Source organism: Heptranchias perlo, chromosome 13 (assembly GCF_035084215.1).
Source record: "Heptranchias perlo isolate sHepPer1 chromosome 13, sHepPer1.hap1, whole genome shotgun sequence".
Lineage (NCBI taxonomy): Eukaryota > Metazoa > Chordata > Chondrichthyes > Hexanchiformes > Hexanchidae > Heptranchias > Heptranchias perlo.
Window position 1 is genome coordinate 58,423,908 of NC_090337.1, and position 11,325 is coordinate 58,435,232.

Here is an 11,325-nt window from a genome sequence, read left to right on the forward strand (position 1 = left end):
TGGCCGGAGACACCCCTGATTAAAAGCAGAGAGAGACCCCCTAATTCAAAACAGAGCCACCCCCTCCCTTTGGGAGGAGAGAAGATCAGCGAGGAGGACAGTCGAGAAATCAATCCTTGATCTGATTAAGGCGCGGATTGGGTGTTGGATCCGGTGGGAGGGAGTTGAGGCAGAAGTGGGTGATATAATGGAGGTAGAACCAGGAGAGGACAGTTTCCCTGTCTCTGTGAATGGGTGATATAATGGAGGTAGAACCAGGAGGGGACGGTTTCCCTGTCCCTGTGAATGGGCGATATAATGGAGGTAGAACCAGGAGAGGACAGTTTCCCTGTCTCTGTGAATGGGTGATATAATGGAGGTAGAACCAGGAGAGGACAGTTTCCCTGTCCCTGTGAATGGGCGATATAATGGAGGTAGAACCAGGAGAGGACGGTTTCCCTGTCTCTGTGAATGGGCGATATAATGGAGGTAGAACCAGGAGAGGACAGTTTCCCTGTCTCTGTGAATGGGTGATATAATGGAGGTAGAACCAGGAGAGGACAGTTTCCCTGTCTCTGTGAATGGGTGATATAATGGAGGTAGAACCAGGAGAGGACAGTTTCCCTGTCTCTGTGAATGGGTGATATAATGGAGGTAGAACCAGGAGAGGACAGTTTCCCTGTCTCTGTGAATGGGTGATATAATGGAGGTAGAACCAGGAGAGGACAGTTTCCCTGTCTCTGTGAATGGGTGATATAATGGAGGTAGAACCAGGAGAGGACGGTTTCCCTGTCTCTGTGAATGGGCGATATAATGGAGGTGGAACCAGGAGGGGACGGTTTCCCTGTCCCTGTGAATGGGCGATATAATGGAGGTGGAACCAGGAGGGGACGGTTTCCCTGTCTCTGTGAATGGGTGATATAATGGAGGTAGAACCAGGAGAGGACGGATTCCCTGTCCCTGTGAATGGGTGATATAATGGAGGTAGAACCAGGAGAGGACAGTTTCCCTGTCCCTGTGAATGGGTGATATAATGGAGGTAGAACCAGGAGAGGACGGATTCCCTGTCCCTGTGAATGGGTGATATAATGGAGGTAGAACCAGGAGAGGACGGTTTCCCTGTCTCTGTGAATGGGCGATATAATGGAGGTGGAACCAGGAGGGGGCGGTTTCCCTGTCTCTGTGAATGGGTGATATAATGCAGGTGGAACCAGGAGAGGACAGTTTCCCTGTCCCTGTGAATGGGTGATATAATGGAGGTAGAACCAGGAGAGGACGGTTTCCCTGTCCCTGTGAATGGGTGATATAATGGAGGTGGAACCAGGAGGGGGCGGTTTCCCTGTCCCTGTGAATGGGTGATATAATGGAGGTGGAACCAGGAGAGGACGGTTTCCCTGTCTCTGTGAATGGGTGATATAATGGAGGTAGAACCAGGAGAGGACGGTTTCCCTGTCCCTGTGAATGGGCGATATAATGGAGGTGGAACCAGGAGAGGACGGTTTCCCTGTCCCTGTGAATGGGCGATATAATGGAGGTAGAACCAGGAGAGGACGGTTTCCCTGTCTCTGTGAATGGGCGATATAATGGAGGTGGAACCAGGAGAGGACAGTTTCCCTGTCCCTGTGAATGGGTGATATAATGGAGGTAGAACCAGGAGGGGGCGGTTTCCCTGTCTCTGTGAATGGGCGATATAATGGAGGTGGAACCAGGAGGGGGCGGTTTCCCTGTCCCTGTGAATGGGCGATATAATGGAGGTAGAACCAGGAGGGGGCGGTTTCCCTGTCCCTGTGAATGGGCGATATAATGGAGGTAGAACCAGGAGGGGGCGGTTTCCCTGTCTCTGTGAATGGGTGATATAATGGAGGTAGAACCAGGAGGGGACGGTTTCCCTGTCTCTGTGAATGGGTGATATAATGGAGGTAGAACCAGGAGGGGACGGTTTCCCTGTCCCTGTGAATGGGTGATATAATGGAGGTAGAACCAGGAGAGGACGGATTCCCTGTCCCTGTGAATGGGCGATATAATGGAGGTAGAACCAGGAGGGGGCGGTTTCCCTGTCTCTGTGAATGGGCGATATAATGGAGGTGGAACCAGGAGGGGGCGGTTTCCCTGTCTCTGTGAATGGGCGATATAATGGAGGTGGAACCAGGAGAGGGCGGTTTCCCTGTCCCTGTGAATGGGTGTATTGAATCACCTGGGTACAGCACATAGAGGAAAATCGACCAGGGTGACTCACAGGGCCATCGTTGTCTGTCCATTTAAATTACTGAATGAAAAATCAGGCAGGCTCAGCATGATCCTTTCCCAGCCAAGTTTTCCCTGCTCGCTGTGTCCAGATGCTCCTTAAACACCCAGGCACAGGAACAGGAAATCCCACCACAGTCTGGGTGCGGGGTAAGACGGTCAGTTCAGGGTTGAGCAGGACACCAACGCACTGGACCCCAGGACCACCCGAAAGCTTCTTGTAAAAAAAATTGTTCTTGGGATATGGTGACACTAGCAAGGTAGCATTTATTGCCCAGAGGGCACTAAAGAGGCAACCAGATCGTGTGGACTAAAGGCATGTGTAGACCAAACTAGCTAAGGGTGGCAGGTCCCCTTCCCTGAAGGACATCAGTGAACCAGCAGCTTTCATGGTCCTTTTTTCCTGGTGCTTTCTACGAATTGCCAGAGTTATTATCCCAACTTGCCATAAAAGGCTTCACAAAGCTCTAGGACACTAGTCCAGTGCCTTAACCACCGAACTGTACCATCTAATTGATTTCTAACAACAAAGTGCATTTATATAATGCCTTTAATGTAGGAAAAATGTCACAAAGCACTTCACAGAGGCAAAAACGCATTAAATTACACCATCTCCACGGGAGGGATAGGTCGAGGCAGAGTCACACTCTTATACTTGTATTTAGTTTCTGCGTGGAGAGTCCAAGAAGGAGCGTCAGAGAGAAAAAAAATCTTAAGAGGAGGGAATCCAAACCCCAACAACAAAAGAGAAAAAGCAACAATCAGCTCTTTCCAGCTTGGTCCATTTGAAAGGTAATTCCTCACAAGGCAGAGCACAGAAGGATCCACAGACTGATCCTCCCAGCTCAGGGAGGGAGCACATAACAAGAACCTGTCAGGAGAAAAAAGGGGAGCAAAGTTCAGAAGTCAAACCACACAGCAGATTAAACACACAGAGCAAATGGTTCAGCATTTTGCCTCAGTGCTTGTCAGTTATATAGTCTATACCTTAAAGCCCCCGGATCCTCCCTCTCGTCCCCCTTAAAGGGCCACAAATTTTATTAAAAATTGTTTTGAGTGTCTGTGAAACACTACAATGTGATAACATAATTCGTTTCATTGCATCACAAAAATGAGCGAGTTTACAGATAGATGGCAATGGTCTTTATCAGTCCTGTTGATACATGTGTTAGAGTACTAGAGGGTTGAGCTTCGATGGGAGAGTCAGGGTACTAGAGGGATGAGCTTCGATGGGAGAGTTAGGGTACTAGAGGGATGAGCTTCGATGGGAGAGTTAGGGTACTAGAGGGATGGGCTTCGATGGGAGAGTTAGGGTACTAGAGGGATGAGCTTCGATGGGAGAGTCAGGGTACTAGAGGGATGGGCTTCGATGGGAGCGTTGGTACTACGGGGATGGGCTTCGATGGGAGAGTTAGGGTACTAGAGGGATGGGCTTCAATGGGAGCGTTGGTACTACGGGGATGGGCTTCGATGAGCGAGTTAATGCACAAGAAGGAACTTGAATTGGAGAGCCAACATGCTGGAGAGATCGGCTTTGATGGGAGGGTCAGAACACTGGAGGGATGAGCTTTGAGTTAGGGTATTCGAATTTGGGCTTCCGTGAGAGAGCTGATGTATAAGAGGGATAAGCTTCAATGGAAGAGTTAATGTGCCAGAGGAACGTGTTTCAATGGCAAAATTAGGGAACTAGAGGGACTTATTTCAATGGAAGAGTTAGGGTGCTAGATGGACGTGATTCAATGGAAGAGTTAGGCTAGTAGCAGGTGTACTAGAGAGGTGGACTTCAATGAGCGAGTTAACGCCCTAGAGGGATGAGCTTCGATGGAAGAGTTAGGGTAGTAGAGGGATGGACTTCAACAGGATGATTGGCCTTTTCTCATCTTTGACTTTCCATTTGTTCCTCATGAAATGTCGTATCTCTGACACCTGACATCATTATAACCAATCCTGGCTCTTTTCCTCAGCGATCACATGCCTCATTAATATGAGATGGAGGGTGCCGTACTTCAACACACTTCAAACATGTTGACGCGAGACTCCAGTGACGATGTCGGCCCTAAAAAGCAACAATCTTTTTGGTGGATCCAAAGAGTAATCGGGGTTAGGGGAGGGGGAAGTCCAGTTACACCGAGTCGCTGCGCTGGGGTTACGCAGCCTCCGGAGGCAGGTGCTCCTTCCATCTGCCTCTTTTCTGGATGATATCAGGAAAAGGGGCGGGACTGGTGTGACGCCATTTCCCGCCAGAATTCCCGTCGCTTCCTCCCTTTGCTCCCGGGTTAATGTGCACCCAGTCACTGCCAGGACTGCATCCTGGTGAAAGTAGGAGTCACCAAATGTTGCAAGGTCAGTTACCTTACGCCAGCCCGCCATGAAGTGCTCTGCTGCCTAAAAGTACCAGCCGTTTTGGGAAAAGGGCTGGGGGTTTTTTTGTTGCAAGAAGCATCTTTGCCCCTCGAGCAGGCACTCCACTGCAGCAACAACAACTCACATTTATAGAGCACCTTTAACGTTGTAAAATGTCCCAACGTTGTCAGACAAAATAAAGAGATATTAGGACAGGTGACCAAAAGCTTGGTCTGAGATAGATTTTTAAGAAGTATCTTAAAGGAGGAGAGAGAGGCGGAGAGGTTTAGGGAAGGAATTCCAGAGCTTAGGGCCTAGGCAGCTGAAGGCACAGCCGCCAATTGTGGAGTGATTAAAATCAGGGATGCGCAAGAGGCCAGAATTGGAGGAGTGTGGAGGGTTGTAGGGCTGGAGGAGGTTACATAGATAGGGAGGGGCGAGCCCATGGAATGATTTAAATACAAGCATAAAAATTTTAAAATCAAGGCGTTGCCAGACCAGGAGCCAATGTAGGTCAGCGAGTACAGAGGTGATGGGTGAACAAGACCTGGTGCGAGTTAGGATACCGGCAGCAGAGTTTTGGATGAGCTTAAGTTTACGGAAGATGAGAGGCCGGCCAGGAGAGCATTGGAATAGTCGAGTTTGGAGGTAACAAAGGCTGGATCAGGGTTTCAGCTGCAAATGGGCTGAGGCGGGGTCCAAGACGGGCGATATTACAGAGGTGGAAGTTGGCGGTCTTGGTGATCTCAGCAGCTGCCTTCCACCACTGATTTCCTCCCTGTCACCTAGCAGGCACCCCAGCTGTGCCATTACAGATGTGGACATCTGCCTACCTTATGTCAACACCCTTGACCCAGGGGAGTCAGGGGGCACTTGGGACCAGCAGATGGAAGTCCCACTCTCCCGTGGTCACAGGGAAGGATGGGGAACTCAGGAGTTCTCAGGCACTTCCTGTATTGAATAAGGATGACACTATGATAACAGAATATAGAAGCGCAGAACACAGTGTGCATGTAATTATGCGCAAGAAACACGCGAGTAAAATCAATGCACAAAGCAACAGTGTTCCTCTGAATCACATATAGTTGTTGCTGCTGCTGATCATCAGATTGTGAGGGGGAAGCTAACCACAGTAGATGGTTTTGCTGACACTTTGCCACACTTAGGAAAGTGCTTGACACCGCCAGGCCTCCGACTGAGACTTGGCACTGCTGCCTGCTAATTCCACTGACCATTGTCCAAACAATGAGCAAGATAAATATCATGGCCGAGGTTCTCCCGTCACAACGTCAACAATGATCCGCTTGTTTTAAGCAGGTTACCATCGGCGATACAATCCAAAAATCTAGGCCGAGAAATCCAAAGCTGATTCTGTAACTCACTCATAGGAACAGGAGAAGGCCATTCAGCCCCTTGAGCTCATTTCTTCATTAAATTAGATCATGGTACCTCAGCTCCATCTACCCACCTTGGTTCCATATCCCTTAATACCCTTGCCTAACACAAATCTATCAATCTCAGTTTTGAAATTTTCAATTGACCCACAGCCTCAATAGCTTTTTGAGGGGCGAGAATTCCAGAATTCCACTACCCTTTGTGTACGGAAGTGCTTCCTGACATCACCCCTGAACAGCCTGGCTCTAATTTTAAGATTATGCCCCCTTGTTCTGGACTCTTATCACCAGAGGAAATAGTTTCCCACATCTACCCTATCAAATCCTTTAATCATCTTAAACTCCTCAATCAGGTCACCCCTTAATCTTCCTTATTCAGGGGAATGCAAGCCCTAATTTAACCCTTTTAACCCCGGCATCAGTCTGGTGAATCTGCGCTGCATCCCCTCCAAGGCCAATATATCCTTCCTGAGGTGCGGTGCCCAGAACTGTGAACGGTGAACTGAACGCAGTATCTCCAGATGGCATCTAACTAGAGCTCTGTAGAGCTGTAACATAACTTCCACCCCTTTGTATTCCAGCCCCCGAGATAAAGACCAACATCCCATTAGCCTATTTAATTATTTTTTGTACCTGTTCACTAGCTGTTAGTGATTTCTGTACTTGGACCCCTAAGTCTCTCTTTGCTCCTCCACAGTTCCTAGTCTCTCACCATTTGGAAAATACTCTGATCTATCTTTCTTAGGTCCAAAGTGGATGACCTCACACTTTCATATAGACACAAGCACAAACTGTGCCCAGTCACCATTTGAGAGGAATCTTTAAAAGGAACATGGCACTAGCCAAACAAGCAACACCTGTGCCACATACTGGCTGGTCCAGTTTTTTCTTTTCCTGGTGACGACACTACAACCTCAGAGGTAATAATAAGGAGCAATGGTAATCTCAGCTCACTCTACGGCTAGAGGGGCCTAGAACCCCCTACCTCTCGGGTACAATAGCATAGTGGTTATGTTACTCGACTAATAATCCAGCAAGCCTAGACTAATAATCATGGCGTCATGAGCTCAAATCTCAACATGGCAGCTGGGGAATTTAAATTCAAATAATTAAATAAAATCTAGAATAAAAAAACTAGTATCAGTAATGGTGGCCATGAAACAATCGGATTGTCATAAAAACCCATCTAGTTCACTAATTTCTTTTAGGGAAGGAAATCTGCCGTCCTTACCCGGTCTGGCCGATATGTGACTCCAAACCACAGCAATGTGGTTGATTCTTAATCGCCCTCTGAAATGGCCTAGCAAGCCACTCAGTTGTACAGTCATGCTACAAAAAGTTATAATAAGAAAAAAAACCTTTGTCGTGTCCGGTGCCTAGTGGTCCACAAAAAAGGCAAATCAAGCACAGTCGATCCTGCAAAGTCCTCCTCACTAACATCTGGGGACTTGTGTCAAAATTGGGAGAGTCCCACAGACTAGTCAAGCAACTGCCTGACATAGCCATACTCACAGAATCATACCTTTCAGCCAACGTCCCCAACTCTTCCATCACCATCCCTTGGTATGTCCTGTCCCACCGGCAGGACAGACCCACCAGAGGTGGCGGTACAGTGATATACAGTCAGGAGAGAGTGGCCCTGGGAGTCCTCAACATTGACTCCAGACCCCATGAAATTTCATGGCATCAGGTCAAACATGGGCAAGGAAACCTTCTGCTGATTACCACCTACTGCCGTCCCTCAGCTGATGAATCAGTCCTCCTCCATGTTGAGCACCACTTGGAGCAAGCACTGAGGGTAGCAAGGGCACAGAATGTACTCTAGGTGGGGGACTTCAATGTCCATCACCAAGAGTGGCTCGGTCGCACCACTGCTGGCCGAGTCCTGAAGGATATAGCTGCCAGACTGGGCCTGCGGCAGGTGGTGAGCGAACCAACACAAAGGCAAAACGTACTTGACCTCGTCCTCACCAATCTACCTGTCGCAGATGCATCTGTCCATGACAGTATTGGTAGGAGTGACCACCGCACAGTCCCAGTGGACACAAAGTCCCGTCTTCACACTGAGGACACCATCCAACGTGTTGTGTGGCACTACCACCGTGCTAAATGGGATAGATTCAGAACAGATCAAGCAGCTCAAAACTGGGCATCCATGAGGCACTGTGGGCCATCAGCAGCAGCAGAATTGTATTCCAGCACAATCTGTAACCTCATGGCCCGGCATATTCCTCACTCTACCATTACCAACAAGCCAGGGGATCAACCCTGGTTCAATGAGGAGTGTAGAAGAGCATGCCAGGAGCAGCACCAGGCGTACCTAAAAATGAGGTGCCAACCTGGTGAAGCTATAACTCAGGACTACATGCATGCTAAACAGCAGAAGCAACATGCTATAGACAGAGCTAAGCGATTCCACAACCAACGGATCAGATCAAAGCTCTGCAGTCCTGCCACATCCAGTCGTGAATGGTGGTGGACAATTAAACAACTAACGGGAGGAGGAGGCTTTGTGAACATCCCCATCCTCAATGATGGCGGAGTCCAGCACGTGAGTGCAAAAGACAAGGCTGAAGCATTTGCAACCATCTTCAGCCAGAAGTGCCGAGTGGATGATCCATCTCGGCCTCCTCCTGATATCCCCACCATGACAGAAGCCAGTCTTCAGCCAATTCGATTCACTCCACGTAATATCAAGAAACGGCTGAGTGCACTGGATACAACAAAGGCTATGGGCCGCGACAACATCCCGACTGTAGTGTTGAAGACTTGTGTTCCAGAACTAGCTGCGCCTCTAGCCAAACTGTTCCAGTACAGCTACAACACTGGCATCTAACCGACAATGTGGAAAATTGCCCAGGTATGTCCTGTCCACAAAAAGCAGGACAAATCCAATCCGGCCAATTACCGCCCCATCAGTCTACTCTCAATCATCAGCAAAGTGATGGAAGGTGTTGCCGACAGTGCTATCAAGCAGCACTTACTCACCAATAACCTGCTCACCGATGCTCAGCTTGGGTTCTGCCAGGACCACTCGTCTCCAGACCTCATTACAGCCTTGGTCCAAACATGGACAAAAGAGCTGAATTCCAGAGGTGAGGTGAGAGTGACTGCCCTTGACATCAAGGCAGCATTTGACCGAGTGTGGCACCAAGGAGCCCTAGTAAAATTGAAGTCAATGGGAATCAGGGGGAAAACTCTCCAGTGGCTGGAGTCATACCCAGCACAAAGGAAGATGGTAGTGGTTGTTGGAGGCCAATCATCTCAGCCCCAGGATACTGCTGCAGGAGTTCCTCAGGGCAGTGTCCTAGGCCCAACCATCTTCAGCTGCTTCATCAATGACCTTCCCTCCATCATAAGGTCAGAAATGTGGATGCTCGCTGATGATTGCACAGTGTTCAGTTCCATTCACAACCCCTCAGATAATGAAGCAGTCTGTGCCCGCATGCAGCAAGACCTGGACAACATCTAGGCTTGGGCGGATAAGTGACAAGTAACATTCGCGCCAGACAAGTGCCGGGCAATGACCATCTCCAAAAAGAGAGAGTCCAACCACCTCCCCTTGACATTCATCGGCATTACCATCGCCGAATCCCCCACCATCAACATCCTGGGGGTCACCATTGACCAGAAACTTAACTGGACCAGCGACATAAATACTGTGGCTACAAGAGCAGGTCAGAGGCTGGGTATTCTGTGGCGAATGACTCACCTCCTGACTCCCCAAAGCCTTTCCACCATCTACAAGGCACAAGTCAGGAGTGTGATGGAATATTCTCCACTTGCCTGGATGAGTGCAGCTCCAACAACACTCAAGAAGCTCGACACCATCCAGGACAAATCAGCCCGCTTGATTGGCACCCCATCCACCACCCTAAACATTCACTCCCTTCACCATCGGCGCACTGTGGCTGCAGTGTGTACCATCTACAGGATTCACTGCAGCATCTCGCCAAGGCTTCTTCGACAGCACCTCCCAAACCCGCGACCTCTACCACCTAGAAGGACAAGAGCAGCAGGCACATGGGAACAACACCACCTGCACGTTCCCCTCCAAGTCACACACCATCCTGACTTGGAAATATATCGCCGTTCCTTCATCGTCGCTGGGTCAAAATCCTGGAACTCCCTTCCTAACAGCACTGTGGGAGAACCGTCACCACACGGACTGCAGCGGTTCAAGAAGGCGGCTCACCACCACCTTCTCGAGGCCAATTAGAGATGGGCAATAAATGCCGGCCTCGCCAGTGATGCCCACATCCCGTGAACGTATTAAAAAAAAGGCCAAGTCATGAATTAGAAGTGTGTGTCCCAGGACATTCTCACACTCGCAGGGGCCTCATCTAAGGAACCTGGGCAAGCTACCGGTGCCTGTCGCACCTCCACAGGCAGCTCACCCGGTTACGGCAACGACTTTCAGGCCACCTGTCTCACCAGAAGTGGCCTCGGGTAAATGCTAGGGAGGAGGGGGGCCAGCAGTGGTGCTGTGGGGCTGGGAAGAGCACTCCTGCTCCCCCTGGATCCAAAGGGAGGTCTTTTAATTTTTGACCTCATCCTGTGGATGGTACACACTGCAGCCACAGTGCGCCGGTGGTGAAGGGAGTGAATGTTTAGGGTGGTGGATGGAGTGCCAATCAAGCGGGCTGCTTTGTCCTGGATGGTGTTGAGCTTTTTGAGTGTTGTTGGAGCTGCACTCTTCCAGGCAAGTGGAGAGTATTCCATCACACTCCTGACTTGTGCCTTGTAAGATATATACATAAGAAGTCTGCAAAGGGATATCGATAGGTTAAGTGAGTGGGCAAAAATTTGGCAGATGGAGTATAATGTGGGAAAATGTGAACTTGTCCACTTTGGCAGAAGGAATAGAAAAGCAGTATATTATTTAAATGGAGAGAGATTGCAGAACTCTGAGGTACAGAGAAATCTGTGTGTCCTAGCACATGAATCACAAGAAGTTAGTATGCAGGTACAGCAAGTGATGAGGAAGGCAAATGGAATGTTATCATTTATTGCAAAGGAAATGGAATATAAAAGTAGAGATGTTTTGCTACAGTTGTACAGGGCATTGGTGAGACCACATCTAGAATACTGTGTGCAGTTTTGGTCTCCTTATTTAAGAAAGGACATAATTGCTTTAGAGGCGGTTCAGAGAAGGTTCACTGGACTGATTCCTGGGATGAGGGGGTTATCTTATGAGGAAAGGTTGGACAATTGGGCCTGTATACACTGGAGTTTAGAAGAATGAGAGGTGATCTTATTGAAACATATCAGATCCTGAGGAGACTAGAAGGGGTAGATGCTGAGGAGATGTTTCCCCTTGCAGGAGAGACTAGAACTAGGGGCCACAGTTTAAAAATAAGGGGTC